At 36.9% G+C, this 6333-nt stretch overlaps 1 pseudogene; it reads left to right on the forward strand.

Moving 5' to 3' along the window:
• The first annotated feature begins 4866 nt into the window (after window positions 1-4866).
• LOC124526105 (peptidyl-prolyl cis-trans isomerase NIMA-interacting 4-like) lies at window positions 4867-5261 on the forward strand (annotated as a pseudogene).
• Window positions 5262-6333: the final 1072 nt, after the last annotated feature.

Raw genomic sequence — 6333 nt, forward strand, 5'->3', positions numbered from 1 at the left:
TACATTCAGTCCTTCTCTTCTCCCAGGCTCAAGGAAGATCTACATGCTGACCTTCCCGTGTTCGCCAGGGGTCAAGTAGTTTGCTTTAGACATTGCTTTAGACACACAAATTTGAGTGCGAGCAACATGTATTACTTCCAGTTTGAGGAACTAAATTGTTGACATAAGATTCTCTAGCATGTGTGCATGTGGGTGTGTGTTTGTGCATGCGTGCTGTCTGTGAAAGTCTGCATGTGATTACGCACCTATGGCATGATGCAACCATTCTAAGTTTGATTTCGAAGTTGCCCTGTACCAGATAGTGGCCTAGAGAGTTTTCCATACCTTCAGTGGACTTTGTATGAGTGAAAAAGGGAAAAGAAAAATAAAAATAGTTTGTTGTATTAAGGCAGCAGGACTGAAATTCACAGAAACAGAAAATAAAATCTAAGATACTCCTTTTACTGAGTCAACAAGATACTGCCCCATTATCAGACATCAGTTTTTCAGAGAATTCAGACACGAAACTGCCACTCCGATGTAATCTAAAAATCTCTTAAAACTAGAGAGACAATTATGCTTAAAATAGAATAGAGGGACCCCTGGGTGACCCAGCTGGTTAACTGTCCGACTCTTGGTTTTGACTCAGGTCGTGATCTCACAGTTCGTGGGTTCAAGCCCCACGTTGCACTCTGTACTGACAGCGGGGACCCTACTTGGGGTTCTCTCTATCCCTCTCTCTCTGCCCCTCCCTTGCTCACACTCTCTATCTCAAAATAAATAAATAAAAATTTAAAACTAAATAAAATAAAATAAAAAGAAGAATTCTAGTTCTTGAGAGAATGTAGTTTTTACTGTTATTCTTTAAGAAGTCACATACAGTTGAAAATAGAAATGTCTACATTCCCAAGTAAGCTCACTGCTATGATCCCAGAATATATACAACTTCCCCAGGAGATCTTGCCAAGCATGTTGTATTTCTCTGCCTTTCAGAACACAAAATGACATTTCTCAGTAGACAAAACTGATTTTTTCATCACTTTGTTCTAATCTGAACACATGCCCAAGGGGTCAGTAAAATTCACCTGAACTTTTATTTTAAAATAACCTGTAAACAATGAAATTAACATAGCCAATTGCAATTTTAACACAAGGTTCCAAAAATCCCCAAATAAAATGATAAACATTTCTATTTCTTGATATCTTTGGGATAGATATTTATAAAGTATTTTAAGAAGCTCCAATGTTTCTAAATATTTCCCATGAAGTTAATGACAGTTTAAATCTATCATTGCTGCTATGGAAATAAGCTTATTTTATAAATTTGTATTATTTTATGCAAATTCCGGATTTTATATTTTGTTTAACATAACTAAGTCTGAGAGGTGATGATATCCCTTTACAAAATTCAGTATATCATTTATTGTCCTTCCTTTTCAGGAAGTAAGTAAAAACACTGCATTGTTTTCTCAAGTCAGAAAACTATAATGGGTAAATAAGTTAACTTCAGAGAACAATTCCGTTTAGGGTGTTTATAAAAACAAGAGAGTTGAATCTTTCTAATTCTACCTGGGGAGGAGGACCGACAATATGCTTTCCACCCGACCACTTTTCCCATTCTTCTGGATAAACTTGCATGTTAGACCATTATGTGTAACGATGCCTCAGCCAAAGGCAATTTTCTTCACAAGGCATAAAGTCTAATTTGAGTTATGTCCATGATGATATAGGATTCATTCCCATACGTTATTTGTAGAATCCAAACTAGAGAAGAAAGAAGGTCATGAGGGAGGCCAAAGGGAGGAAAGGAAAACAAATATACACATAGAATAAGATCATTTCCCTTCAAACTATAGGAAGTCTCCTACAACAGAATTAAACCAGTGGACCTGGTTAATTGTGTTGGGGGGCCCTATACGATGGTCATTGCAGAATCTTCTGAAGAATTACTAATCAGAAAGTTTTCAGGTAGAACCCTCGAAAATATGTCATCCTCACCTGGTGATAATACTTTTGTGCAGATTCCCAGATAATAATATGGATTCTGTTAGTTTTTCATTGTCAACACTTTCTATTCAGCTCTTGCCTATATTATGTTATAATAATTTTTTCATTCCATAAACACCTAAATGAAACAGTGAGTTTAAATCTATCCCTTTCTCTGATATTGTGACTTTTATTCGTTTATAGATATATTTTTGTCTAATATGTACTCTTAAACACATCTCTTTTGATAGCAAATATACTTTTTATGGTGGCAAATGATTACAAAATGACCTTTAACCCATAGACTCAAATACAGTGTTCCCCAACTTGTACACAAATATTCATCTGGACACAGAAGATAGTGAAATTCTCAAAAGGAAACTAACACTGCCAGGAAATATGTTGGCTCAACTGTTGAAAATATATCATTAACTAAGATACAACTAATATTATATTGAAGAATGTTGTTGGAATGCACATGCTTCACTCATTAAATAGAACCTTGTTGGAGAAAAAGGAAACTAATGCATCTTTCCCCAATGTAACCATCCTTACGAAAACCCTAGGGATATTACCCATCAGAAAAATAGTTATCCTTCATGATGGAAGTGCTTCTTTTTGAAATTGTTTTATAAGAGCAAGATAGAGAGTAGCTCACACAGTGTTCTGGAATATTGTATGGAGAGTCGTAGATGTTTAAATATGTACTTGTTTCGGGGCGCCTGGGTGGCGCAGTCGGTTAAGCGTCCGACTTCAGCCAGGTCACGATCTCGCGGTCCGTGGGTTCGAGCCCCGCGTCGAGCTCTGGGCTGATGGCTCAGAGCCTGGAGCCTGTTTCCGATTCTGTGTCTCCCTCTCTCTCTGCCCCTCCCCCGTTCATGCTCTGTCTCTCTCTGTCCCAAAAATAAATAAACATTGAAAAAAAAAATTTAAATATGTACTTGTTTCTAATATTCATAATCAAGTTAACTTGCTCTTAAAACTATGAAGGATCTTACATGACTAACATAGCAAGTTAATGAAAAAAAGTGGAGAATAACAAAACAATGACAATTAAGGAGAAAAGTAGCAAAGCAAATAGAGGGATTATACATATGTAATGCATTTTCAATAACTACAAAGTTATTTGTCTTAATTTGTTTAATGTTTTGCTTTTATTTTTGAGAGAGAGAGAGAGAGAGATCATGAGCAGGGGAGGGGCAGAAAGAGGGAGACACAGAATCCAAAGCAGGCTCCCAGTCGTCATCACAGAGCACTACGTGGGACTCGAACTCACAGGACGTGAGATCATGACTCGAGCCAAAGTGGGACGCTTAACAGACTGAGCCATGCAGGCACCCTGCAAATTTATTCACTTTAAATAAAAAATGTGAAAAGTTATACCAGAACAATGAAAGTCTAGAAGACTAGGAAAAATTACTCTTTAAAAATCTACTAAAAGAACATAAGTATTATTTTTTAACTGAGGTAAAATTGTATATAACATTATATACGCTTGAAGTGTACAACATTATAATTTAACATCTGTATACACTGGATAATGATCACCACCCAAAGTATGGTGGCCATTCATCATCATTCAATTGACCCCTTCATCTGTTTTGCCTACTCCCCAGCCACCTTCTCCTCTGGTAATCATCAATACGTTCTCTGCATCAGTGAGTTTGTTTTTGTGTTGATTTTTTTTTTGTACTTTTTGTTTAATTCCATACATGCATGAAACCACACAGTAGTTGCCTTTGTCCATCTGACTTATTTCATGTAGCATAATACACTTAAAGAGCCAAAGAACCAAAAATATTTTTTAGTGTTTATTTATTTTTCTGAAAGAGATAGAGAGACAGAGACAGAGCACGAGCTGGGGAAGGGCAGAGACAAGGAGGGAGACACAGAACCCAAAGCAGGCTCCAGGCTCTGAGCTGTCAGCACAGAGCCGAATGCGGGGCTCAAACTCCCAAATTGTGAGATCGTGACCGGAGTTGAAGTCGGATGATGAACCGGCTGAGCCACCCAGGCACCCCACAAAAATGTATTTTAAGAAAACTTTTGTTTGAGTGCAATAATAGCTATCTTCAAGAAACAAAAGCAGAAAGTCATAACAATAGCCTAAATTAAAGCAAAACTATAATGGAAAAATAGTAAATGAAATAACAATAATTATCCATGATTCAGAGAAAACAAAATTGAGAATATTACTTAAACTTCCTGTGGAACTACTAGAATAAAGAAATCTATGATCAGAGACAAATCTATGACCATATGTCATCAAACATTAAAGGGAATACATTTTGGTATTTACATTACTGGATAACCCCTGAACAATATTCCAATAAAAGCACATTTCAAAGAACAGATAAATTAATACAGACATGCTCTTCAATGTATCACTGACTTTGCAACAAAGTAAGGCAATCCTAGATATGTACCTTGAAAACCACTTGCCTATATGCACAAAGTAACATCACCAACAAACACTTCAACATTTTACATAATAATGATGGAAAACAAATACAGGTTAACACAGGAGAATTGTTAAATAGGACCGGAGAAGCATAAAGCAATGTAAATGAAAATGTAAATTTCAAAATGAGATATACAATGCCTTATGAATTTATAGTTTAAATTTTTTTTTTCAACGTTTATTTTTGGGACAGAGAGAGACAGAGCATGAACGGGGGAGGGGCAGAGAGAGAGGGAGACACAGAATCGGAAACAGGCTCCAGGCTCTGAGCCATCAGCACAGAGCCCGACGCAGGGCTCGAACTCACGGACCGCGAGATCGTGACCTGGCTGAAGTCGGACGCTTAACCGACTGCGCCACCCAGGCGCCCCATGAATTTATAGTTTAAAATGTAGGTATGAGAATCAAAAGAATTGAGAGTTGGGCCTGAAATTTTGAAGATGCCACCTAAGGGAAAAAGAGGCTCAGGGAAAGGGGGGAAAGGGGGAGCAACCATCAGGTGACAGTCCTGGCAAGGAGACTCAGGGTCACGAAGGTGGTGGCAATGCAGTAAAGGTCAGACACATTCTGTGTGAAAACTGTGGGAAAAGCATGGAAGCCATGGAAAAGTTAAAGTCTGGAATGCAATTCAGTGAAGTAGTTGCATGGTATAGTGAAGACAAAGCCAGGCAAGGGGGTGACTTGGACTGCATGACCAGAGGTTCCATGGTGGAACCATTTCAAGAAGCAGCATTTGCATTGCTGGTAATGGGGCTGGATAAAGCCTGTGTTTACAGACTCTCTGGTGAAAACAAAATTTGGATGTCATATTATTATGGTTGAAGGGAGAAAATAAAATTTTACTGAACACTGAAAAAATAAAATAAAATATATAAAATAAAATAAAATAAAATGTACACAGTGGTGAGGCATCTGAGTGGCTCGGTTGGTCATCAGAGCCTTGATTTCAGCTCAGGTCATGATCTCACAGTTTGTAAGATCAAGCCCCATGTCGGGCTCTGTGCTGACAGCATGGAGCCTGCTTGGGATTCTCTCTCTCTCCCTTTCTTTCTGCCCCACCCCTGCTCGTGTGTGCTCACTCTCTCTCAAAATAAATGAACTTTAAAAAAAATAATAATAAAATAAAATGCACAGAATGGTGTTATTTAACATTTAATAGTAATATGTAATTAGAAAATAACAAAGATATGCATAAAGATAATATAACCTCAGCACGCGATTTCGATTAATTTTTGAGGATAATGAGAGAGAATATAATTTAAGAGGGTTTGATGAAAGCTTTCAATGTCACATGAAATACTTTATTACTCATCCTTTTTTCTCTTAAATATGTTATAATAAAAAAGAATAATAAAAGAAATACAATTAGCATTCAAAGAAAATACAAGTTTCTAATGTATAAAAAAGCAAATATACAAGAATTAAAATGAGAAAAGAACAAGAATATGGGAGGAATCTGTAATAACAGAGAAAATTAACATAATTAATGAGCTTGACCTCTCTGAAAAATCTAAAAGAGGTTATGAATGTCTTTATAGGTACATATTTATAATCCTAACAATATTTAAAAACATCTTCTGCATAGAATCTTTTGTGGCCAAGATACATGGAAACCACAGGGATGCTACTTTTACAGTTCAAAAGAAATGGATTTGAAACGTGACCAAAAGATCATCTTTTTTTCTTTAAGTGTACAAAAGTACTGAGGCCTACTGACAGGAAGTTTTCTTCTCTAAAGTTTGACAAGTATCTGGGCTGAATTTAATTTTTGGTTTGTCGGTGTTCTCCACTAACCACGGGCCACACATGTTCTTGTGCTTTACTTCCTGCCATGCAGTTATCATGAGCTACAACATGAGTGTTCCGTTTATGTGTGGTTATAAGAAGATAAGATAAATCTGTTGCAT

Source organism: Lynx rufus, unplaced genomic scaffold (assembly GCF_022079265.1).
Source record: "Lynx rufus isolate CCGP_SWC_20201006 ecotype Redwood Valley unplaced genomic scaffold, mLynRuf1.p SCAF_5, whole genome shotgun sequence".
Classification (NCBI taxonomy): Eukaryota; Metazoa; Chordata; class Mammalia; order Carnivora; family Felidae; genus Lynx; species Lynx rufus.